General features: G+C 44.3%; 1 long non-coding RNA gene across 1 annotated transcript; it reads right to left on the reverse strand.

Moving 5' to 3' along the window:
* Positions 1–25,074, reverse strand: LOC135393246 (uncharacterized). Its single transcript, XR_010422552.1, has 5 exons — positions 24,813–25,074; positions 24,691–24,757; positions 740–877; positions 494–671; positions 1–66 (listed from the first exon to the last, which is right to left on the reverse strand). It is a non-coding gene; the product is annotated as an uncharacterized LOC135393246 (long non-coding RNA).
* Positions 25,075–26,394: the final 1,320 nt, after the last annotated feature.

Below are 26,394 nucleotides of genomic sequence, written 5' to 3' on the forward strand. Positions count from 1 at the left end.
ACATCTTCGATGCGTTCTCCTTCAGAAGGTGTGCAAGTGCATAGATGATGCCTACTGAGTAACAATCTGCAATGACAAGCGATATAAGAACACTACTCTCGGAATTCACACGCGTAGCGAGACAACTCTCAGCTTGAACACCCAGGAATACTACAGGATGGTCAACGATAAAGTTTGGAAGCCAAAATAAGCAAAACAAAACGTAAGAAACATTTGCAGAATTTAATAATCCTTTGAAATGATTTTTCGATACAACATATGCTACTGTTATTCCACCTCAGACAGAATGAAAATTGGCCAGATGCTTTTTCACTACACCAAAACATCACTGATGAAAGCCTGTAGTGTCAATGTAATTTTGTTATGGAGGCAACCCTAGTCATTTCTCTTAAACCACCGCTTCATGTTTTTACTGCAAAATCTTTATACTGAACAAATCCTCTAGATCAGTACCAAGGATCTCTGTAAATTGGTATTGGTGCAGTATACTTACATTTTTGCTCATCGACGCTTGTTGTCTGAGAGAGTTTCCCATTTATCAAAGTAAGTACTTTACTTGCACTTCTCTTCTTTCGTGCAAGCTCCATCACATTTTCCCCCTTTGTGTTGACAAATTTGAGCAACTCTTTCTCTGCATTTTTCCCTGTGATGCGGGAAAACTCTTCATGCACCTGAAACCATGAAAGGAATCAAAGCTCTGTCAACAAGAAACACATTAGCACAATTTGGAACAAAGTACCCATGCGCCACTGGTAGTTGCCAAGGTGGGATATTTCTCCACGACATCCTGCACTGCAGGCTTTTCATTCCGCAGCCATGTGAGCCTCTCGGAAAATGCATCATCATGTACAGAGCGTTCCAACGCATCCAGATTGTGCTGTGATAACATTGACAGGAAATCAGTATATCAGGCCAAATGCTGAGCCACAGTTGTGAGGTATATTTTATTACCAACAAAATCATCAAGGACATTTCTCACCCTGATCATGAGTGAGCATGCCCATGAATGCGTGTGCCACGTTACAGCTGCATAACAACTATTAATTTTTAGCACAAAGTTTTGTATCTGTGTTTTTGTGTCATACAGAACACTTTTTGCGTCAGTGGCAGATCCAGTGGGCACCTCATGATGTGCTTAAAGGGACTATGAAATTTCCCGAACCCCCATACTTTTTTTCGATGGAAACTGTTCTTCCCGCAGAGAAACTAATATGCCACAAATTTTTCCGGACGAAATCACTCCACTCTGCGAGGAGCGCGCGCTGGAAATGTCTCTTCCGCGTTCCTCCTCTCCCGCGCATATTTCCCTGCCGATGGTGTAACTGCACGGACCGCTCTTCGGCTCCCCGTTACGTCACCGGTGTTGCACAATGACAAGTAATGCCGCGAGCTCGCGCTGTGGCTGCCGTCACTGCCGAAATCTGCCGATCGCGCGAAAGCTGCTGTCATGGAGATTTCCACTCCCGATGAACGCATACGTGGGATCCTACGGCGCATGCTCCTGGCGGGATTCCTCGGCTCGGCAACACGTCACGATGACGTGTTGCTGAGCCGGCCGTGGTCGCGTCAAGTTACCCGTTGTGTCTCCGCTCGGCAGCTCGTCACGGCGCGGCGCCAGCTGTCCTCCCTTCGCCGCTCCGTTTAAATTCGCTCCCGAGAAATCCGCTCGCGCGACGAAAGTAAAATTTCGGTTCTAGACTCAGAAAAATGTCTTCTTTCGAACGAAACGAAGAAAAAAATCGTTTCATAGTCCCTTTAACAAAGGAGCCCCCCTAACCCCACCCCCCAAAAAAAGAAAAACACAAAACAAAGGAAAAACACTGAGGGTCGTTATCCACCACTGTTTTACGCATTGATATGCACAATCCGGTGACCATGGGCATTGTTGAACAGTTTATACAAATTTTTAAAAAATTAAATATTAAATTAAACAAATTATACAAAGATATTTATGCGTTCAGAACGTTTGTGGGCAAATTTATGGACAGATGAGCAAGTGCAGGTAAGTGGATTAGATCTCTCAAATTGACGTTATCCAGGGAACGAAAGCAGGTTCGTTTCATTTCGTTACAGCTAGGTACCGCGCTCCTTTTCTGCAAATGCTTTTGCCGCTGCTCCTTGACTTCTGGGACATTAGACAACTTCTTTCTCTGGCTCGAACATCGCCGCGTCTTCCCGCAAGAAATGTCAGGCTTTCGACGGCACAGAGCAGCAATAGACTCGGTACTCGATTTAATCACTTGAGGCAAAGGTGCGCAAGAAGACTGTGCTGGCTGCCTTTCTCGATGTTAGGCGGCGTACGATACTGTCAGCCACGCTTCTGTCCCCCATGGTCTTGTTGATGCCGCCCTGCCTTCCAGAGCTCTCTCATGGCTTACTGATTTCCTTCATGGACGGGAACTGTTCGTCCGCACAAGCCAGGGGATACAGACTTTGTCGAGTTGACCCATGGGGTACCCCAGGGGAGTGTTCTGAGCCCCATCTTATTTAACATTATTATGGCTGGCCTTCGAGGATGCGTCGGTAGGAAAGTGGCTATCTCCATCTATATATGCTGATGACATTTGTATCTGGACCAGCGGTAAATCCCGTCCTGCCCTCCAGCGACGCCTCCAACTCGCTCTCGATGCTATCCAGCAGTACCTGTCACTGGCGGGCTTAGACATATCGACGGAGAAGACAGTAATACTTCCTTTTACAATGCGGAACATGAGGCCCTTCCAGCTTTCCGTTGCTGGCATACCGTTGAAGCACGTGTCTCACCATAGGTTCCTCGGTCTCACTGTTGATGCTATAGGCTCTCTTGGCGGAAGCATATTGCAAGCTTGGAGATCAAGATCCACCGTTGGATTGCAGTGATCCATCGCTTGACAGGCATGAGATGGGGCAGTGACACGAGCTCTCTGTTGGCCGTCCACCGAGCTTTGGCTCGAGGGTCACTCGCGTATAGTTTGCCGGTGCTTGGCCTGCCGACATCTTCAGATCATAAGCTGTAGTGCCTCCTGGCGCGAAGCCTTCGTGGGTGCCTCGGCGTCCCCCGAGCAGTAGAGACCCGAGCAGTTATTGCTGAAGCGAGGGACACCCCGCTGGATGTTCTTCGCTACGGTGAGACCTGCCGACTTTTCCTCCGCCTTTTATCCCATCATCGGCGGCACACGCTCGTATCGAAGACCTTGAGGCGCAAGCACTGCAAGGTCCGCTCGGTGATGACTCACTGAAGCCTAGCGTCCCGCGTTTCGTAGTGAAGACAGTGGCTCCCAGTGCCCTTCCTTCGTCTCTGTCAAGTCCACTGATCTCTATGTATAAAGGCTGGATCGCGCATGGGAGAGGGGCTCGTGGGGGAGAGGCGTGCCTTCGGGCCGCCATGTTGGTGGGCCCTAAAGTGCTGTGTGTGCCCATAGAAAACAATGGGAGGCAACAGAGATTGTGAGTATTTATTGCGCTGCAAGCATTGGTCGTTGTTTGTCATCACACAATTTTGTAAGGTGCCAGTATACTGATGTATCCTAACAGTGTTTCACAGGTGTCCTGCCGTTCGATTCTTAATTACGTTATGTTTTGCATTCCGAAACTAGACCGTCACTGCAGTGCAGCGCTGGGGATTGTACTACAGCACGTTTCCCAGCCAATATTTCAACAAGAAACGACTTGAGGTTAACAACAACCATGTATATAATATCCCGTACTGCGTTCTGAACAAAAATTGTTCCATAAAGAACGGTCCGGGAAAAGATATACTCGCATGGCAGAAAGAGATCGTTCTGTAGAATCACAGCCGTTGTTTTAGCCGTGTATGCGTTTAGTATGATTTATATCAAGCATCGCCTTAGAAAGAGTCTTTTAGTAAACGACAGCGGTGCTTTGCCTCGCAAATATGGACACACCGAAGCAGCCCAAATAATTACTTCACGCACTTAGATCACACTCGTTAGGACAGTTAATCTGATTGCGTATTTTCAAAGTCAAAACTGCACGCCATTTCTTGCATTTTTCTAAAGATATAGATTAAAAAGTTGTGCATATACTCACACGTACTATACAAGATATTTGATTGTGGATTAAATGCTAAAATTTATCGATTCACATTCAGGAGAAGTGGTGACTACCACACATCAGTAAGAGTTTAATTAAAATTTGAACAGGTGTTGCGATTTATGATCAGTGTTGTAGAATGTGTAATTTCACAATACGCAAGCTTTAATTCGCTCACTTTGACGAGCACTCTTTCATGACGTCAGGGAAGTTAATCGAATGGATTGATATTTTCTGTATACACTATAACATAATGCGAATTCTTTATGTCGTGGATATTAAAAGTTACAAATATTTTCCGAACGAAATTTACTTAAAACTCGAAGCTCGAACTCGACTTCTTTACTTAAGCCTTAATTTACTTAAAACTCGAAGGTAGTGATGTAAGCTTAATCAATTAAGTTGCTTAGAAAGTGGTAACACCTCCTTGAGACACAGGACTTATCTCTTTTTGAAGTACAGCCCTTCTATGTTTGTTTGCTTCTTCCTTTATTTGTTCTGATTATTTGCAGGCGCGGTTGTGCCAAACTGAATGTCCTTCTCCAGCACTCACATACTTTTGTTGAATACAACTGCAGCGTGAGAAAAGCTGCTTGGGGACGGGGTCCTGCTATCCAGTGCTGACTTTGTCATGCTTGTTATGTGGAGCATGTTCCAAAAAATGCAGCTCCACGTATGGTCTTCAAATTGCAACAGGACTATTTGGAGCTTGAAACAGTTGTAATTTTGTCATTTTGGCCCTCGTGTACCCAGTCTGTGAAACGCAAACAAAAAAGTCTAACACGATATGCTTTTGTAATGAAGATCACTGATGATGAGTAAAGAGAATATACGAGTTCAAGTTTATTCAATATTTTATATCATACATTATATTATTCAACATTTTATGTCAAGTTTATACAACATCAAGTTTATTCAAGTTCAAGATTTATTTCTTGCACTTATGCGTTTCAGGATACAATGAACGTGCAGGGAGGTCGCAAAAGACTACATTTATTGTTTTGTGACCTTGCTACAATGGCAATATATATTTTAGGAATGACAATGGTCAGGTACGCTCTCTCAATTTTAGGTTCGAATGAGCAATGAATAGCAACTTTCCTCCTGATATTTCCTCATATATGCTAAATTTTAAATTTAATGTGATCAAATATGTGATAATATAATAATAATATATAAGAATATAATATGTAATAAATGAATGTGATCGACAGTAGATGTAAACAACATGAGTAGCCAGAGAAGTGCATTCTCAATAAATAATTTTCTTCTTATAGCGTATATGTGCATGCCTATTAACTGAAACAATTATCACAGTTCCCTGACAAGTTTTAATTTCTGAGAGTGTACTGTAGAAACTGCTTAGATCTACAACAGTTCATACAAGGTACTATATACTGTGAATGCCTTTAAAAATCCCATGTGACACATTACGCAGGTTTGTTTTTACGTTTGTGGGCATTACGCAGGTTCTGCACCCATTTCTTGAGTATGTCGAGGCAGCTGTGAAGTAACCTGCATTGATGATGGTTATTCAAATTTTTATGGCGCATCGACAACAAAGGAAATAATACATCAGAACATTGGTTTGGGTGCAACCAGTTAAAAATGAATATCTTGTTTAATAAATGCATTGGACAAATGTTAAAACATCAGTTTAAAACATGGTTTACAATCCCTGTATCTTCTAAAAATTAAAAAGATTAAAAACTATTCTAAAAAGAATATGGGGAACTCTTCTAAAAAGAATTATAATCTCTAATTATTATATTGCTGGGTGAAGGAGCCTAAAGTCTAAGGTGTGTTTCTGATGTGAACATGTAAGAAAATATGCAAAACTGATAGAGGCTATCCACAGTGCGTGCACTGAGGTTGTTCCTTCCTGTAAAGTAGAAACCAGTGGATGAGGAACGTGATACTTACCTGTACACCCAGCCGTATCACACTGCACAGATTATTCACTGGGTAGCCCTCATGACGAAACCTGTATTGAGAGACCACTTTTGCCTTAAAAACTGCTACAAATAGCACGACACGCTACAAATTATTACTATCGTAACAAACTGACGATACAGCTCAGACACAAAGGCGTTATTCAAGTCGCGCCACACCACCGTTACGTAGGATTCTTTGTCACAAATCAAACCAAGGCACAAAACAATACCAATACATGAAAAAAGGTGACAATCGTGGTCTTGTTATGACGTAATACCGAACTTGTGCGCGAAGGTAATTCAAAGAAATGAATGTGGCACTTGCTTCCGCAGAGAACACCGTGTACCATGCAAGCGATGCATGCAAAAAAGCGCTCGAGTGCTTGCACATATATTGATGACAACACTACCTGTGTAGTGTAACATGTTCTTTCAAGCATATTATGTACTCAAACTGTATTTGCCGCCGGGTAAAATGCAAGTATGCTCGATTGAACGTCGGAAGAACGATCAAGCAACCTGCATCCAGTGCTCGTTTTGGGCAAAAAAACACTTCATAATGGGCAACTAAATATACAGAATGGACGCCTATTTATTCCTTGATGAAGAGTGACTCACCTGTATAAATTTAGGCCCTGTAACCTTGCCAGTACGGTTGGTACGACCGTAATTGCAAGAAGTTGCCATGATCGCTGCGGCGACTGTTGTGGGTACAGTAAGATGGCGGCCGGTTTCTTCACGCTCGCGCTCCCTATCCGCGATCCAGCCTTTTACAATCGAGATCAGTGGTCAAGTCCAGTCACCCGCCTAACGGTTCCTGGCCTGCATGGAAGGAAAAGGGATACAGCCCCGTGCGTCGCCAAGCAGCGTACCCTGGGCATGATGAACGACAACTACATGGCGTCAACGTCAGTTTTCACTGACGGGTCATCTACTCGGGGTGGATCGTCCTCGGCATTTGTCATTCCTTCGCAGACAGTCTGCTGTGGTCACCGTCTTTCTCACAGAACATCGTCTACGTGTGCCGAGCTTTACGCCGTTCTATTTGCTATGCAGAAAATATCAGCCAGTCCAGCTCAGTCCTGGGTCGGCTTTACGGACTCAAGACCCGCGCTCCAGTGTGTGGCGAACTTGGGGATACGTGGATTCCTCGGTCCTGTTGTCTTTGACATCCTGCAAGCTTATAAGAAGGCGACCATTGCAGGGCACACTGTAGTGTTGCAGTGGATCCCCGGACATGTCGGTATCAGCGGCAACGAAGAAGCAGACAGAGCCACATTGAGCGCCATCAGCACGCAGCTTTTTTCCCCGATTATGATGTCGTCGGGCGACCGAAGACACCTCCTCTCGACACTCACCGGTCCCCAGATGCAGGCTCAGTGGGAACACGACATAGCTCACTCCCTTCTCTCTGATGTAGACCCCACACTTTCTCTCGTCCTTCCTCCGCGACTACCGCGCCCCTTAACTGCTCTCTTCCACCGCATGAGGCTCAACGTTGCCTTTACATCTGCATTTCAACACCGTCTCGGCCCCACCTCGTCTTCCCTCTGCCCCAATTGTGGAGTACACGGCGACCTCAGCCACGTCATCCTTGCTTATGGGCAATACCACCACAAGCGTGCCCTAATGGAAGTCTCTATGCAACGCATTGACAAGCGGCCGTTCAACCTAGCGAAGATCGTCGGTCTGTGGACGAACGCTGCCCACCAGACGCAGGGCCTTCCTCTTCTGGCGGAGTACTTGTGCTCCACCGGTCTGGCGACGGCTCTTTGAAAGCCCCCATCATCATCCCTTCATCATCAACATCAACAATTTCAATGGATTACTGTGTTCTTATTATTTCCTTGTCGCTGGTTTTGTTAGGGTACACCTGCCACATGATACATTTCTTGCTGTACAGTGAACGAATGCGTGAAATAAAGAGATGGGACAGCAGCATAATGATAAAAATTGGTGGGGAGTAGAAAAAATAAGATGGGTCATAGCGCTTTTCTTTTTCCAGTGCATGAAGTATAGGCCGTAAATTGATGTAAGCAGCCTGCAAAACCGTCGTTGCAGTGTTCTGGCAATACCACTGAAAAACAACCTTTTATCCTATGAAGAATCGCCAAGGTTTTCTCAGTGGCTTTGTTGTTGAATATTGAACTGTACTGGTTTACGGTTGTGCCTCATATGCACCAAATGCTCATAACCTCCAAACGCTCAAAACCTCCAAACGCTCATATGCACCGAAAAAAAGTTGGTGGTTTTGAGCGTTTGGTGGAAATGAGCAGGAGGGGAGAACCTGCTCATAAGCACCAAACGTCCAGAACATCCGAATGCTCATATGCACCGAAAGGCGGGCGACCACAAAGGCCGGGTCTTCCTCTCCCGCATTTGGAACAAGGTCATTGGGTGAGAAAGGTGGAATGAATGGCGACTACCAAGGCCGCTTAATGTGTCAGTTTGAAGTTTATGTAACAGCTTGGTCCTGCTTGTATGTAGCCAGAACGAATAGCGCCTTCTCGTTTATGGATTTCAATTTGAGCTTTATTTTCAAAGACATGGAGGCAGCCTAGGACAAAATACTTGATTCTAGCTCGAAAGGCACTCGGCTCCCAGGGCTGTAGCAACAAAGAGCGTGGTCCCCTCCGAACATATGTCCGGGTTCACCTACAATGCAGAAGCTGGAATACGATATTTATATAGTGTTTATATTATGCATACATAGGCCTGCAGTGAACATTTGCGCAAAACCCTTATTTCGAGCCTTGTTCTTCGCAAGTTGGTTAATCAATGCGGCATAGTCTAGAGATAGGACAATCATGTTTTCGGTTGACTACGAACTCAGAAAGCCTGACATCTCTTATGGTTGAGCGCAGGATATTCTTGATCGGTCAGTTTCATTGTGCTGAGGCTTCTTTCAGCATCAGCGACAGTAGTGGGTGTGGTCAGAAAATAGAATCCTGACGCAAATGCAAGGATTCTAGATATATCTCCTGGAGGCTTTCTTGTAGGTGTACGTTAAAAATTGTTTGGCGTCCTCTCTTTTTCTCTATGACACAAAACGATATTCCATTATAAGTTCGCTGGCATCGATGTGTACCATTTTTACTTCAAAATTTTTGCTGCGATTCTCCAGTTCAAGTTCCCATTGACACTGCCCCAAGTTGTTAGCGTTTTACAGAAATCCAAACAACTTTTACCACTCCACGAGTTGGTCGACAAAACAGAAGATATGGCCTGATCAGTGAGAATAAGAAAGAACTGTAATTTGAATTTTCCTTCTGCAGAAAGACGATTCTTACTAGTTTTCTTTTTTTCACTTTTAGGAGAACGTAGCAGACATTGCAGAACTGCTTCCTGATTTTGTCGCGTTGTCTGTACTCCGCAAAATAAAGAAGAGGAACAGAAAGAACAGACGCAATTTGTACAATACAAGCGGTGCAGCAAATGGAACAGCTTTTATGTCCCTCATTAAATTGCGTGCAGCATTTATTGTTCATTAAGATTAATGTTAACAAAAAAAGCATGTCTTGCAATTTCGAACAAATGAGGAGTGTGAATGATAGCACTTGATTGGCTATGATCCGGTTTATCAGATGTCCACAACGACGCTCCTGTATTTTTGGGCGCACGGAACCGCGAGGGGACCATTTCTTCCGCCACGCAACCAGGGACCAATTTTTCCGGGACGAACTTTTCCGGGACTATTTTTTTCCGAAACTCCATCCAACATGCTCTACACATTCTCGCTCCTATAGTTATTCTACCTTCGGTCTGGAAGATGACTGGCTTGGTTCTTTGGATGATTGGTTTTCAACTCATTTCTGTTTGCCCACCGTTTTAGGCATTCAAGAACAACATTACTTCCTCTTATAAGTAGAACTCGGAAATTTACGTGCCAAAACCATGAAAATAGACAGGTATTTAGACCCCCCCCCCCCCAAAAAAAAAACACCTAAACATGCAAGGACATGCAAAAACAGACACGTTGTAGCACATACCAAAACTACTTCTAGTGTACGCCTCACGACTCAGACTTTATACTGTGGAACTGTAGCGAATACTACAGAACCATTCGATGACGCCAGTGCCTAACTGCGACGCTGTGCAGCGTCAATCTTCCTTCCTGCACCACTAGTTCAAGCTCACTGGGTGTTATCGTTGAACCTCTAACACATATTCAGTTTAATGTTATTTCTTCAGTTTATTTTTACTACTCGTTTTCTCTTATGTTTACTCGCTTATGTAGCTTAAAGCGCTATGGAGTAGACAGCGTTCCATGTTGATATCCGTTCATCGGCCACATTTTCTCTTAGACGTTTTCAGACGTTCAACCACACTCTACCTCAGGTAGGCGAATTTAATTCACTGTGGTGACGATGAAAGGTCTCGCAGTTGTTGGCCTCACAGAGGTGGGCAACGTCACGACTGACGGCCTGGGGGAATGTGCATCCTGGTCGACTTCTAAAGGAACTGTGCCGACATATGATTTGGTCGAAAGACATTTCATCGAAGACCGAAACGGCAGCGTCGTTTGATCGATTTTTTATTGGTTCACTTGGAGTGTTGAAAATTAAAAAAAAAAAAAGAAAAAAAGAAGCCGGAGTTCTAAATGCCGTTATCCTGTGCAACATTTAACTGCCGCTTGCTCGTAAACACATTCCTCATGCTAACCCACTTTTTCGTGTCCAAGAAGTGGTCCAATGGCCCATGTTGTTCACCCTAGTCCGTTCGACAACCTGATAGGCTTTTCCGCTCTGACACATAGTAACTAAACATGCCATACATGTTAATTCCCCAACCCTTTGTCAAAATAATAATTGATTTCCAGTATTAAACACTTTTGGCAAATAAATAAAAAATAAATTAATGACATTTTTCGGTGATTTATTCTTGTTGAATGTGGATAAATTTTAACGATGTATTATTGTTTGTAATGAACTGACCATTATATAGGAGAAAGAACAGTTTTAGTTTATTTACTTTTCGCCTATATATGTGCAGGTGAATCTAAATTTAGTTCTTGCAACAGACATGTAACGGAAGAAGTCCTTCGAAACCTAGACAAGATAAGCAGGGCAGCAGATCTTTGTACTTTCTCTATTTTTATAGCTTGATAGCTTTGATAGCGTGCTTATGTAGTGACCCCAGATTGCAGATGCATACACTAAAGGAGGTTGAACTAAGGTTTTATATGCTGTTAACCTTTCGTTGTGCCATGGTGAAATTTCCTTCTTAGCATCTACAGACTTCGAGTGGCTTTCGCGCACATATGGCTATCCCGTTTCAGACCGTTCCATTTAAATATGTCACCAGCAACGAGAAGGGTACTCCGAAGAAGCACAGACTATCGCCTGCTTTCTGGGGACCTGGGGCAACTTTCTTCAACATGTGTCCGACTGGTTCGTAAATTACAAACGTTTGCAAGTAACCAGTGGTCACCCTGCAAAAAAAAAAAATAATAATAATAATAAAAATGAAAAAAAAAAAAAGCAGAGTACACTGATTGCCCGCTCCGTATGCTCGAGTCAAAAGTTACAGAAAAAGAGGTGCGGATGACACAGTGCATGCAGTTTTGAACTCCCTTCGAACAAACGTCTTTCGAACAAACGGCGTCGATCAACCGGCGTTCGACCAAACGGCATTCGATCAAACGACATTCGACCAAACGGCATTCGACTAAATGGGCGGACACTACCTCGGACGTGTTTGTCACGTTAAAACACCCATTCACTCACGATAGCCCCATTCAAACCCACACATTCAGTCAAATTCGAACTTCATAAACTTCGTTTATAAAGATAAAAATAAACTTCCATAAAAATTCGTTCTCACTACATACAAGCTGGACCGGGCTGTTACATAAACTTCAAACTGACACATTAAGCGGCCTTGGTAGTCGCCATTCATTCCACCTTTCTCACCCTATGACCTTGTTCTAAATGCGGGAGAGGAAGACCCGTCCTTTGTGGTCACCAGCTCCGGTGGCGCAGCGGTAACGCGTGCGCTTGGAGACTGGGAGGTCCGCAGTTCGAATCCGCGGGCCGGCTGTGCCGTCTGGGGTTTTTCCTGGGTTTCCCGCAGATGTGTAATAGGCGTATGCCGGCACAGTTCCCCTGAAGTCGGCCCCTTTCGGTGCATATGAGCATTCGGATGTTCTGGACGTTTGGTGCTTATGAGCAGCTTCTCCCCTCCTGCTCATTTCCACCAAACGCTCAAAACCACCAACTTTTTTTCGGTGCATATGGGCGTTTGGAGGTTTTGAGCGTTTGGAGGTTATGAGCATTTGGTGCATATGAGGCACAACCCTGGTTTTACTGCCAGCATTATACTACAAAATACAGCAGAGGCAGCCTGAGCCGGAGCAAGCGGCCCGGTCGCGCTAGCATGCTTATCGCTCATGCCTAGAGGCTGAATTGCATGGCAAATGATGTAAGTCCGAATCCAAATCTTTGAGAAAAAACGTGAATAAAATCGACATATTTGATACACGCCAAATCAAAATCCCTAATGGAATTCAAATCCTGTTCATAATGGTGTTGCCAATCAAATCCAAATCAAACACACCATGCAGTCTCTTTTGTGGACTCAGTAGTCTCGCGACGTAAACACCCAATTATTATTATTATCTTTTGTGGATCTCAGTCCGAATTTAAACTCAAATCCGGGATAGCAAAACCCCAACACTGATTGGGAGACAGGAATGTAATTAGAATGAATCTAGAGTTGAGGTACAAAAAAGAAACAGGCTCCATTATGTACAATAAGTGACTCAATATCAAATAAGTATATATGTAAACACGCACACATTACAAACAAGATGTACCAAGTGGATGCAAAAAACTTACAAAACCACTGCCAGCCAGGGAAGGATAACGGACGTATTTTGGTTACCATTTCCATTTTCGTTATTGCTATATTTTCGTTTCCGTTATCAGTTTCTGATACCGGCCTTTCAATTTCGTTTCCGTTAATGTTTCCGGTAATGGAACGGTTGTTACAGAGCTGCCGGAGGACAGCCCGTCCGGCTCTATCAGCACCCTGTTTTGCCCAAGTGCTGCTTCGGTGTCACGCATACACACGAGTAATTTTACGTCGTTGGGATGCGCACACCTTGCAAGATTAAAAAAATATATACGTATATGTAGGAACATGTTTTCAGTCTTCAGTCACTCGGAGTCCAGCAACTCAAGACGGGCGTAACTTTCATCCAATGTCGCATTCATAAGTGGACGCTCTCAATAGTAAATAATACTGCCATGGCCACAGTGAAAAAAAAAAAAAAAGTACAAGATAAGTAACTAAAAATCATAGGCTGGCATCCTCGTGCTATGGTGGAGTATAATCATGTGTTGATGTCATGGTTATGAGGACTGGGGCGCGGTAAGTGAGGGATGCACCCTCGAGATCCAATTTGCGCTTTCTTCCTCTGCTGTCGTGTAGTATTTAGAGCATTACAGGGAATGGAGTCATCAAAATACAAAAGCAAAACATGAAAAGTTACTCAAATGTCATCGCACAACAGGAGTAGCCATTACCCGAATTCAATACCGGACGATAAATTCGTTTCCGTTTCTGTTTACGGTAATGGAGGACCGTGGTATGCGTTTCCGTTTCCGTTATCATTACCATCTCCAATTTCGGTAATATACCGTTTCTGTTTTCGTTACCATTACCGTTACCCTTCCCTGCTGCCAGCTGCATCTTTTAGCACTGGATACATGTACATTAGCTGACGAGCCGCTTCATAGTAAAGGTTCTTTCGACCTGGGTACCTGTTTTTGGATGTCAGAATACAAAACCTTTTGCTGCAGATGAAGTTTTCACAAATACAATTCAACAATGTACGCCATTCATAAAATACCAGTGTTCATATTTAAAGCATTACTTGCTTAATCTAATATATGGCTACTGACTAACTGCATCTTGTACTATTCTATGTTTTCTTCATTCAGCACTTACAAGTCATACTGTAAAATGTCGGCATGCAGCCACTTAACGATTCTGTTACGGAGCTCTGAAGGAATGTTGTCGGACTCGCGTAAACGTGGGATGCTTTGTACAACATCATATGTGGGCTCGGGAAGCCTGTACATCCCTTGTAGTTGTCTGATAGTTGGTTCCCTTCACAAGAAAACATACGTCAGAATTACAGTTCACTGTAAGAAGTATCAGGAAACATGCACAGCCTCAAACACAACTGGGGGCTAAAGCACCGTCTGTGCAAGCTCTCTATTCATTATCAGGCATTACTTTTGCACAACCAGCTGGCACATAGCCATTGTCAGTGTAGTGCAGTGCTTCGCTATTAACTGCTCACGTGACAACATGAAGAGTCTCAGCAGGACATTCAGGCTCTTGCTGTGAGGAAACCTTCACTACAATATTAATTTTGCCGAGATTTTCGACACCGTCCGTGTCCTCCATGTCCACGCACCCTGCAAATTTCTTGTTGTACAGCTGTAAGAAGTAGGACTCCGATTCATCTAAAGATATCTGGACATAATCAAGACTTAACGGTTGTTATCCGTTGTAGCGCATCTGAATGCCGGACGAAATTTAATTTTGAGACTTATCGAACACTATTATCAACGCATTCTGCGACCGCAAGTGAAGGCTGACGACTGTTCCCACGCGCGGTTTTCTGAACGCACAAAGTTTTGGTTGCTCTCAATGCTGTTACTTTTACTTACTTTTCTTCGCCACTTTCATCAAATCGGGTGGATAGTGAATGGAAAAACTGAAAAACCTCGGCAACGACATCATGGAAGCGTCCAGCACTAAAGGCAATCTGCGCTTCGTTATTTTAAATGCTGTGATTTGCCGTCTGAGAGGCTTGCAATGACAGACTTGAGGTAGCAAAGCTTTTCGCAAGAGAAATCACACTGCACATACCTGTATAATTAACGATGAACTCTGTCCTGCGCTTCTTCCGATATCGGACTTCAAAAATGCGTCTCGGACGTCCTTTTTCTCAAGGTTGCCGCCAACACGTATAACTTTCTTGTGATCATTGCATATAAAAAGGCACTCTGCAGTCTCTATATTCGCAAACAGAGGGTTCTACGATTTTTAGTTTGTCCACAACAACGATTATGAGCCAAGGCCAATATGTTAGGCCGAGGACAAACGTTGCGAGAATGCGAGAAAGACAAACAAGGAAGCACACAAGAGACATGTTTCGAATAACAGCCTTATGCGTTCCCCCACGATTTTCTTTTACAATTAGACAGGTGGTACAACAACCGAAGGAATGTGAACGGGCCCGCTTTCCCATTATTTGTCTCGGTCATTTGTCCTCCTCTGGCCGTGTGCCATGCTAACCCGATTGCAGCAGGTCAGTGGTCGGAAATCTCGTGCAAGTTGATCTATTTCCTGCTCTTGCATAACGTATTCCAAGTGTTAGAAGACTTTTGTGGAAGAAGAATCTATTTTGCTAATTAGCACGATAACTTTTCATGAGACCGCAGGACGTTGGAGAATGTAAAAAAAAGAAGAAGACAAGAACATAAGGTGAGAGTAAAGGAATGTACGGGTCAAATTTCAGGTATGTTAGTACGGGCATTGTGATATTGCTATGAACATGCCCATGCTGAATTCATCGTACTGCGGAAGCGGCCATTCGCTTGGCGAGGGTAAAACAACGGGATGAAGCAGATGAGGCAGTGAACTGTAGCAAACATAGAAAAAGAGGAGATGAACACAACCATTAGAAATTGGTAAATGCATATATTGTTTATGGTAACATCCGGGTCGAGCTGAACCGTATCACATCGTACGGCTGTCTCTTGGATAGCCGCAAGTGAAAGTTGGCACCACTGTGGTAATCTGAAAAAGGCAAAATGCACAAAAACTTGGCAATGCTCTCATGGGCAGAAATGAAATATCGAAGTGAGATACACAGCAGAAGACAGTTCCAAACCTAGAGAACGCTGTCCATTCTCACACTTTTACTCCTGTGCTGTACCTCAGACTACCAAAAAAAGAAAAGCATCGGGGCAGAGTCGTTATACAGGTGCTTCTCAGTCTTGCCCCCAGAGTCAAGGCAATGACACTAGACTAAGTCCACTGATGCCTAAGACCATACAGGGGGGCAAAGACCACAGCTTGAATACGCCTCATGCATAAGTGCCCGCCATCTATGTGCGGAGACGGAGACTACGTTTACGCGCCATGTTTGAGTATAGCTGCTTGTGGTTTCGGTTTTCGCCACATTGGCTATCGCCAGCAACGTGGCATCCCAGGAGGTTGACCGGCAACTCCCCATTGCTTCTCGTGCCACTGTGCACCTAAAAGGGAAGATATTGGCCCGAATACCCAGAAGGTAAATCCTCAGTTCGCTATAATTACCTCTATAATGATTAAAAAGACACGTTCACGGTCAGAACATGCTTAGATTGAGGTTGTTCGGCGTGTCACGGGATGGCAGCTTCTTTCAGAAGTAGGTCTATACTAAACGCGAGCTACAGAGGACTTCATTTATGTGCAGGAGTGTTGAATTTTCAATGGAAGGGTGCTGCCAGACCAGCATTTAGATGATGATTGGGAAAATGAGCTTTGTGCAGTGGCTCTCTTAGTGATACATGTCCGTTTGGGACATTGTTGCTATAATTGCTTTTTAAAAGGAGCTGTGTACCAAGCAGATAACAAAGTACGACACATCAGATTTCAGAGCAAAGGCAATGTGCTCCTTCTGGTGTGCCGTTGCCTTTGCATCACAAAGAAAACGGCATGACATGCGCAGAAATCGTCAAATCACCGCAGAAAGTCTGGTTTGCTGTGTCTCCAAGGAAGGGGGCTCTCTTCCTCTTTGTGTGAACAGTCAGCCCCACATGACTTTCATCTCAAAAAGTATGTATCCGTTCACGTTTTGTTGGGTTTCTGGTACCAAACAGCTACATGTGCGAGTATGAAAGTACATCTGATATTTTACTGAAGGTACAGAAAATGTGTCAAGTCACAGGTGCTCAAATGCTTTTTTATTCAGTTACTGAACAGGACCAGCAACTAAGCAAAGAGTCCTGTAGTAAGACAATTTATCGCCACTCCATGCTGCACAAACGCGCATATAGGGACCCGCTACGTAACTGCGTAACACACCGCATCAGACCACGCTGCTGTAAACTTCGGGCAAGTATTTGAGTATTCATATGTACAAAAGCGACTGAGTCCCAAAAGTGGGCAAGTCGACGTGAGATTCAGTCACGGAGTTGCAGGTACGCCGAGCGTGCTTATGCGATGCTGTTTGCTGGTTGTAGAAGACAACAAAGTTGTCCGAAAAAAAAACATTAGTATAACGTTAGCTTGGCGAGCTCGACTGTGCATTCTTCCTGCTCGCCTGCCATCCTAAAAAGCTCGAATCGCAAGTTTCCCGACTCTTCAGCTTGTCCCGTTCCAGGAAATGGCACATAGCACGACCGCCCGAATACTCAAATATGGCGCCGCCGCCAGCCGCCGCCACGAGATGGCAGCACTTATGCATAAGGCGTCTACGGGGAAGAACAAATAAATAAGAGCAAGCGCACTGCACCAGTACAAAGTTACAACCACATGGTTACAACTTACCGTTTCTCTCTCGCCAGCCGCCGACGCAGCTTGCGGACCGATTTCGCACCGCAACTCCGCGGTTTCCGAGGATTCTTGCACGGCCGTGTCATTGCCGCGCGTTTCCAGTTTGTGCGAAGCGGCAGCAGCAACGATACCATGAATGTGCAGTCTACGGCAATATCAACAGTTCAAATCAGAACACGACAGTCAGCACCAGTCAACACGGCGTGGATGAATGCGTCCGCAGCACATCCACAGCAGTACGCAACCAACGTGACGTAACGAACAGAAGTGACGCAAGCGCCACCTTCCGCAGAATACTGGAGTTGATCACACGGTAGTTACATGCTCTGCCACGATGTGGCCATCCCTTTTGCATCAGATTCGTACAAAGACAACCCAAAATCGGAGATACTGGCATGTTCCAGGCCTTATGGCGCCGCAACTGCATGCCTGGCCGAAAATCGGAAGACGGTCCCCCAAGTCAAGAATCATAGCTTCCGAATAGCACTAGTTTCATCACCAACAGACGAGAATGAGAGCTAAAGGTCTGGTATAAAGTTGCCTCTTTTTAAGAGGGGAGTGAGACCATAGCCTGAAGGCGATCCGCGCCCTCTGCGCTGTTTGTCGAGAGGTAAAGTGTCGGACTTCGCCACGGAAGGTCCGCAGTCCGATTCGAGACATTCACGTCTTTTTGCTTGTCTCCTATTGCTATATGAGTACTTTATTTTTATTTCGCTGTTATATATTTATGCTACAATTACTGTTTTCACAAGTCACTGGCGCCTGTACTAACTGATTATGGAATTTTTAGTTGCTCTTCGTATTGTTTTACTAGTGCATACTTACTGTATGCCGACGTACAAGTGTGATCGGATAGCACGGATGCCAGTATCTCGGAGGCTCTCAACTGGATCTACTAGCGGCTGTAAATTAGGCTATAAACATTGCCTACACACAGCGCTTACAATGCCAGTCTGGAAAATCTAGTGTTCGAAACGTTTTTTTTTTTTTCTGCACTCGCTTACATGCAATTTACCTTGATAATAACTCTATTATTCGTGCAAAAATGACATTTTGATATGTATATTTCTGGTAAGTATGCCTTATCAAATATCTGAATTCATTTACAAGGCGTTGGTGTAAAAGACTCTTCAAAATTTCCGTCGTAGAACAGACTTCTTATTATTACCCGGAAACTTCAGTAACATATTTCAAAGGCTCCTTTCCCCCATGTTCTCCCTTCTTTTTCTTTCACCTTACACCCGCTCAGAAAAATGATGTCAGTCAACAACCCCAGTGACAGGGGACTCCCTTTCTTCTGGTGTGCCAGTTTGCAAAACCGTACAATGGAGGTGAAGGGCGATAAGGCTTCGGGTCGACACACGGAAACCAACCAAAGAAGATATGGAAAGGTCGAGCGGCAAGGCCTCACAGCGGGAGTCGCGATATTCCCAACACAGTCTTTTTTTTTTTTTTTTCCTGGACGCCAAGAGGAACGATTCGACAAAAAATAGGAGGACACAGAGTAGAAAAATAATAACAATGGTCACCTGACAACATAACAGGTTCTTGTTTGAGTGTTGCAAAAAAGTGCAGTTCGGCCTCCTTATTATGTGGGACAGAATAATATATGCCTTGTTTTCTTTTCTTAGAAGAGCTTCTGAAGCGTAAATTTTTACCCCAGATTTCGTTGTGTTGGTGGCTGAGGTCTCAGTTAATTCAATCCAAACTTGAAAACGTAAAATTCGGTCGTGGAAAAGCTGAAGAACTGGACACCATGTGAGCCAAATTTATGCGTATTTTAGAAAAACCACTATTCTTGAAGGGCAACACAGATGCAATTACAAAATTGGGGTTTCCAGAGATGAATATGAGGGCTAGTTGCCAAATGAAGGAATGATCACGGAGAAGTCGTTCCATATAATCAAAGCTCGCCCGAGATGCCGGATTTTCCTCCCCGAAAAAAAATTCCCCAAGAAGAACCGTCCCCAGGGAAAAATGTCCCCCGGAGAAATCGTCTCCGCAAGAACGAAAGCCGTTTGATCGAGCGCGGGACATTTGGTCGAAAGCCATTTGATCGAACACCGTTTGATCGAAACGGCAGCGGTCGTTTGATTGATTTTTTTATTGCTTCGTTTGAAGCAGATGCATACTCTAAACAACATTGAACTAAAGTTTTATATGGCTGTTAATACAATATCTGTATTTCATCATATGGCGAAATTTCTTTCTTAGGATTCAGACTTCGAGTGCCTTTCGTGCACATATCACTATTCCATTTCGGATCCCAGCAATGAAAAGGGTGCTCAGAAGAAGCACAGACTATTGGCTGCTCCCAACTTGAAGACATTTTCTTCGGTATGTGTCCTACTGCTACGCGGGATACTTCCGCTTTGTTCTATTCAATTCAATTCAATTTTATTCAATTTTATTTGCTTTCGGATGGGAGAAAGTAAAAAGCCAGAAGGCTGTGCTGTTCGTGAATGACAAAGGTTTGCAAATAACCAGTGGTCTCCCCTCTTTAGCTGAAAAAAAAAGAAAAGCAAGAAACAAACAAACAAACAAGCACAAAAGGAGAGGACACTGATTGCCTCATGCTCCATATGTTCGAGTCAAAAGTTACAGAAAAAGGGGTGCTAAGGACACGCTGCGAGCTTCGAACTCCCTTCGAAAAAACGTCTCTCGAACAAACGGCGTCGATCAACCGGCTTTCGATCGAACGGCTTTCGACCAAGCGGTCTTCGATCAAACCCCTTCTCCAAACAGCTTAGGATTTCGGAATATCCAGTTATAATGTGACGAGGACGATGCGATGGACTGTGGACGGTGAACTGTCAAAAACAAGCCTAAATTAACCTAACCCTGAAAACTGACGTAGGTTCCCACCGGGGACGATTTTTCCGTATCCCGGAAATTACAGGAGCGCCTTTGCGAACAGCTGAGGAAACGGATCATAGCCGATCAAGTGCTATCACATTATTTGTTTAAATTGGGAGACGGGATTTTTTAAATTAACATGCATGCTAATGCACAGTAAAACCATTGAACAAGGAACATAAATACGGTTACACCCACTGCGCCGCTTGCATTGTGCCGATTACATCTGTTCTTTCTGTTCCTCTCTCGCAAAGTTTGCTGAGTGCAGACAACGCGGTAAGATTAGGAAGCGATTCTCCAACAACAAATAAATATTGATGATTCAGTCTCTTCAGTGTCTTGATGATTCAGTCTCAAATCTTGATGAAATCAGTGATTCATCACTGGTGATTTTCCAAGGTCCTGCTACCTTCTACTTATTTCTGGCAGGTATGTTAGCCGCGTTCTTTTATAAAGGGGAGTACTACAGAATATTGAGCGCAATGACACATTACCTTCTGTATTCGTATCAATGAAATGAAACGCAAATGCCCACTATCCTGAGGCTCTGACTTCGCGCTCGTTGAACGTGGATATCGTCGGACGTAGTTCCCAACTCAACCGGAATACTAGTATTTTCATATATAGTTCTGTTCTGTTGTTTGTGGTGGTCAGACAATGCTTTTATAACCCATAAACATCGGCCCAGCAAAAGATGTAAGGACAACTGTAACACCTGTGTCCATAGGCGCCGACTGCGGGGGGGCACGGGGGCCCTTGCCCCCCCGGAACAAGAACTAGGGGGGCGCCCCCCCCCCCCCCCCCCCGGGAAGTCAGAGACTGACAACAGCTTTTGGGGCTCGGAGCGCCCGGGTCAAAAGAGCGAAGAGGCACCAACCCCAAAAATGCACCTTGCAATTTGTAAAATATGTATCCGCCCACCATACTCATTATCACAGTAGAAGGTGAGGCGAAGAACAGAGAGGATGACACAACACATTGCCTGAATTTCGCCCAAAGCAATCAGATCAATGAAACGAAAGCAGTCGAAAAGGTACCTGCAGCTGCCAGTGAGGTGCAACGGTAGAATCTTCGGAACGCATATCCGTTGGGAGTTGGTTCAACTCCCGCTGGTCCATTTCATTGACCATATTCATAATATTGCGCACATTTCGGGTCAAACACCGAGGATTCAATGCATTTTGTTCCTCTTGCACTCAGTTTTCAAAGGCGCAATGCCTTCAGTTGTGCACATGTTCACTGTTTACGTTCTCTCTGTTTTTCTTTTTTTCTGTTCTTCCTTCCTCTTATTTCTATACCAGTTCTGCATACATCATAAGATCCCGCCAGAGTTTGTGATTAGTTTTGTGTTCTTCATTTTTCTTTTCTTTCCTTCTTTTTTTGTTTTCTTTTTTCTTTTCCTTTTTTGTCTTCCCCCTTTCACTTTTTTTTAATAACATGCCGACATCCATCTGGCTTACCTTTCTTTTTTTTCTTAATAAACATATCCCCCACCCCTGCCAGAGTACTTATTTCGCGGTGCGCCCTTGCCCCCCCTGGGAAAATGAAAACTCTCCGCCTCTGCCTGTGTCTGACCGACAGTAGAGAAATACTAGCATCCAGCGAACGATATCGCTAGCGAACTAATGCAGCGCACTATATCAATTTTATGTTGCTTGTTGAATGGAATGTAGATTTAACTACTCATTATTAACACATAAAAAAGAAAAAGAACCCTATGTCTCCCAATTTGCTCCCAATCCGCAAAGCGAACGATAACACTCGGTCGGCTGTGATGTGCTTCATCGGTTCTCTAGATGTCAGTTCTTACTTGCATCTATATTTCAGGGGCTTTTAATGCACAATTATCCTCACTTTACCTACCACACACTTTCTTTTTGTAGTAAACATGTTGTAGATTATTGTTTTTCATCTTCGCTGGCTAGTCTATTTGCGAGCACCAAATGCTATGCATTCCAGTTATTTGATTTCTAATACAATAGCCACAAAACTTTTTCATAATCTACACCATCCCATTCAGTGGTCATTCACTGGAGTGCTCACCCTGTGTGTCTTTGGCCTTTCCACTTTCAGCCTTCTTACAGTTCGGCGTTATGATTTTTTGGTCTTTTGGCTTTCGGCCGAGTATCATAGCATTGCACACAACAGAAATGCCCGGAAATAGCGTATCCGATATAAAAAGTGACAGAACCCATGACTAAGTAAGTTTTATATACGTGCAAGAGGAGTGGACAGCTAAAAGGTTCTCTTCCCAATACTGGAATGAGTTAACACACACATGCAAAAAAACAAAAAAATGAAAGGAACAATTGCACATTCAATGAACTTACTGGTGAAAGCATTTGCCGCTTGTGTTCGGTACAGGCTGTACTTGATCACTGTTCATGTCGTGATTACTCTAGTCATGTCAACGAATCGACTGGCGGATGCCGGACGCCACACGGCCAAATATCAGCCATACTATGAAGCCTGAATGGACCCCTATCCCCATTCTTTACTTATCTCTCACTTAGCACCACCACGAGCTGGCTAAAAGTTTTGTTAGAGCGCAAGATGGCCAGCTTGATGAGCGCTCACTGCACAACCATCGGGTCTCGAAGGAGGCAAACACGTGTTTGCAACCGTTATTTGCTCTTCAATAATGCGACCGCCTAGTGTTTTCTTTCCGTCTAGTGTTCTGTGAGTGACCCGCTCTGTTGTTCATTCGGTACGATGCGCCGCAGTGCGCATACACGTTTGCGAAGTTACCCTCAATTAAAAAAATATTATTTGAGTTTAACAAAAAGTACTTCTGAGATTTTTTTGCTGTCTTACTAGGAAGACGGTGCATCGAATGACACCTTCATCACGCTTCTATCCCGACTTCCTCACAACGAATTTTTCGGTAAAAAAATGTGCATTTTGTAGAATTTTTAAAACTTCCCGATTTTTTATTGCAGCTTACAGAGCACCGCCGGGGTTGGATTTTTTTGTGTTGAAAATACAGCATGGGGGCTGTACGACAAAAAATTTTGAAGAAGAAGCTCTAGAATTTTATATTGCAAAAAAAAAAAAAATTGGTAAACTTTCACAAACTTTGCAAATTTCGTGCACGCCGCAAGCGTCGAGCCCATCGAGTGCAATGGTGAAAACTGTTTACATACAGTAAAATGAACTCTCCCCTATCAAATAAGATGCCTTTTATACGTGGGCCGTAATGCTTGCTTAAAACGACATAGATTTTCGCTAAGCACTGCATCTTTGAGGGGCTCTGCACCCCATAAATTTGAATTTCGTTAGAAAAGACCAATGTTCTGTTGCTTTCGGAGTCATAAGGAACCACTAAAAACAATTCACATAAAATTCTAGGGGGGGGGGGGGGGGCTCGAGCGGCACCTCTGGATCACTTGGCGCGGAATGGCCCAGCAGTATATTGAGTTGCAAGTCTTGTACTACAGCGAAGCACAGTGTCCACGCATAACTACATTCGTGGCAGCGGATGATTTGCGTGGATACACATTTGTTGGAAACACTGCGGGGAATAATGGTTGTCTTCATTCTGTTGTTGAAAGTAAATGACATGACGACGACGTACCTTTGCGTCGTGAACCGCGCCTTACGCGAGGCGCTCGTTCTGTTTCTTTCGGTTTTGGGATTAAAACGAAGTTTGCACACTCAACTTACGGGAGGTCTTCGGTATCTCTGGTTTCTGCCCCTTCATCTGTCGCTTTTGTTGTTCCAAGTGTAGAAAGATGGGCAAGTCGGTAGTCCATAGTTTCACAAAGAGAGCACACAAAACGAGACCAGACAACACAGTAAGAGCTGTTGTTTGAGCTCGTGCTGTGTATCTGTGTGCTCTTGTTATTCAACATGACTCATGTTTTTTGCGCAACTTCAATGTCAACATGGAGTATTTTTGTGCTGTGTAGCAGTGGACATCTCTCCTCAAGCAATTTAAAACCAACCTCTCAAAACTCCGGCTCCCGGACAGAAGCTCACACTCTTTTTAAAATGGAACATTTATTTTCACGGTCATAAATATGTAAAAGGTGATCGAGACGGGTGCATAACTGACCCACTCCTCAACGTGTGAAATACATAAAAGGCTCTCCTGACCTAACCTTGATCAGTCTCGACAGGTGCCAAAAGTCAATTTTCCTCCTCAGCCAACTAGAAGAATGAGACTTTGATTGGCATGTCCCAATGATTTTTATTAGTGCCACAGAATGTAATAAATAAAGCAGTTGCAAAAGAAGAGGCAAATAAAGCGTTGAGCTTATGTCCGGCGAGTTTTTGTACGCGCTCCCAAAAACTCCATGCTGTTACTCACCCACGCAAAGTTTTCAGAGCTTGAGAGAAGCAGCACCTTCTCCCCTGCTTGACTATACAACCACCTCCTAGAGCACAACATTAGTTTTCTTTACCAAGAAGGTTGTTAGATCACTGCCTTACCCGAAAGCCCTGCCCGTAGGCCTGGACTAGGTTTAGGTTTGACACTGTCGGCTTGGATCGGGCTCCAGCTTGTGCTATGTCACTGTAAGTTAGCGACGACCAGCTTTTATAGCCCGCTGCTGCGTAGTCGACGGGCCAGGCGGGCAGCCGTTTCTCATGCTCGGGTCGGGCTAGGCCCTGGCGAGTAAATGAAAGGAAGGCCAGGCTCGTGCCTGAAAACGGACCATTTCCGACAACGCGTATGCGCATACCCAGCCCTTGAGTCCGCCATTTTTGAGCGGAAAACATCGCCTGAACCCACCTGCGGGCGACTGTTATGTTCATTGTGGAGAGATAATCGGTTTCAAGGTTACGCGGACGTTTGAGGTCTGGTAATTAGTACAATGCGCTTTCACCCTTTCCGCATTCTTCTTCCAATCTTCTCTTGCTACTTTCCCACGCAACGTACGTGCCAGTTCGTAAAGCGTCACCATTATTGGGGGGAAAGACACGACGTTCGACATTCCGCCCCCCGCCCAAAGTACCTTTGGGAATGCATTTGGGAGAGGGAAAATAGCTGAAATCCTCCTCCCGAAATATTTTTCTGGCTACGCGAGGCCTGTACGGCTGGCCAGAGGGCGCGAGTGCGCATTGCTTTCAGAGACGCCTGTGGCAGTTTTGTGCAACTCTGCTAAGTACACGGTGTGCTGTTTGGCATAGCCACACAGTACTTCGTACGGCTGGGATATGCTTCGGCTCTCTTACTCGTTCTCTGAAGTGCGCGGGATTGACGTTTTTTTCTAGTTTTTTTTCTCTTGTGAACATGTGGATAGTGAATGGCGAACTTGCGAGTAGAGCACCTGAGAAGTAGTTTTTGGGGGTGGGGTGGGGTGAGAATTTTGTTAGGAGTAGCAGAACAAATCGGGAGAAGAGTTCAATTTCTCCTTGTTTTTTTTTTTTCTTACAGACAAACAAACAAACAAAACGTTTTTTTTTTCTCTCCAGCAAATGTCAAGAAAGGGACGCTACTCGTCAAGCAATACGCAACATAGGAAGGGTTTTGTAATGTGAATGTGCAGGATGCAGCGGGATTAGCGGCATGATAGCAGTCTTGCCCCGCTGGTAGTTTTATAGGCTTAGCGCCGTATAGGCAATAGGAAATGTTAAAAGAGCCGCGGTTTTCCTCTTTTTTCGAATTATCCACGGCAAATTAAACAAAAGCAAGGCTATGAGATGAAATTCTAGAGCATTATTCATCCTCTGATATGCGATTTGGCTCTGAGTGTCCCGCATAATTCATTTTACCAGCACTACAAACCCGGGAGTTTATCTTGGCGGACCCTGTATATGTCACAAGTCAGTATGTTCTCAATGTTTTATTTCACGTCTCTCGGCACCCCACTTCCATGGAAGTTTAGCAGGCCTTGGTAACATTTGCAGAGCAGTAGGACATTTAACATAGCTACGATTTTATGATCGGTGCCTGGAGGTTGACAAGGGCCCCACACACTTTCATTACTTTACCCATGTGGTGAATTAGGGCAAGCCGTACGCCGTTGTTCAAGACATTATACAGTTTCAACCTCTGAATTACACGCTCTAC

Source organism: Ornithodoros turicata, chromosome 4 (genome assembly GCF_037126465.1).
Source record: "Ornithodoros turicata isolate Travis chromosome 4, ASM3712646v1, whole genome shotgun sequence".
NCBI classification, from domain to species: domain Eukaryota; kingdom Metazoa; phylum Arthropoda; class Arachnida; order Ixodida; family Argasidae; genus Ornithodoros; species Ornithodoros turicata.